Here is a 1033-nt window from a genome sequence, read left to right on the forward strand (position 1 = left end):
CTGTTTCTCTCTCTGTTTTTTTCTCTCTCTCTTTTTCTATCTCTCTCTCTCTCTCTCTCTCTCTCTCTCTCTCTCTCTCTCTCTCTCTCTCTCTCCTCTCTCTTCTTCTCTTTTTTCTCTTCTCTTCTCTCTCTCTCTATCTATCTTTCTTTTTTTTTGTCTCGTTCTTCTTTTTCCTTTTTTTCGTTTTCTCCTTTTCTGATAATGTTGGTTGTGGTTGTCCTTATTCTTTCCTGGTTTGCTTTTTCCTTGTTTCTTTTTTTTTCTTTTTCTTTTTGTCTTTTCTATATATATGGTTCTTTATGTTATACTGCTCCCCCCCTCCTCTCTCTGTCCTCTCTGTCTTTCTCTCCCCTCCCCTCCCGCTCTCTCTCTCTCTCTATCTATCTATCTCTATCTCTCTTTCTCTCTCTTATTCTACTTCTTCTCCTACTCTCTAAGGAGCGCTCACATTCACGACTCATAGAATATTATGAATATATATAATCTATCTATCTATCCACTTATTTATCCATTTCTTCAGCTGTCTTTATATCCATTCATTTACATCTCTATCTATCCATCTCTCTATATATTCATGTATTTACTCTCCAGAAGTAGATGTACACACATTTCTATATACACATGTTCCAAAATGTAGTAAATTATTAATGAAGTCTTGAGCCGACAAAGTAACAAAACAACTTTCCCAAATTAAACAAACTTTGGAGATTTTGTACTGGAATCTAATTATTGAAAAGAAAATGTACAGCAAAACAGCGCAGAGCCGTAATACAAGGAGTATAGTTCACTCTGATGTTTTATTTACTACCCTGGATAACTGTACAAGCACGGACAGACTTTTTGATGGAACAAATGCCAGGTCATAACCGAGGTACATATAACTACGTAGCTTTATTTCCCTTTAGACTATTGAAGCCCAAAATGACACTGCCTTTTCCCTGGAGTATTCTGACTCTTATTAATAGTAAGGATCTCTTAATAATCATAAATGAAAGTGGGGAATTTTCTTAATCATAACAATATCGAGTAA

Source organism: Penaeus vannamei, chromosome 16, assembly GCF_042767895.1.
Source record: "Penaeus vannamei isolate JL-2024 chromosome 16, ASM4276789v1, whole genome shotgun sequence".
NCBI classification, from domain to species: Eukaryota; Metazoa; Arthropoda; class Malacostraca; order Decapoda; family Penaeidae; genus Penaeus; species Penaeus vannamei.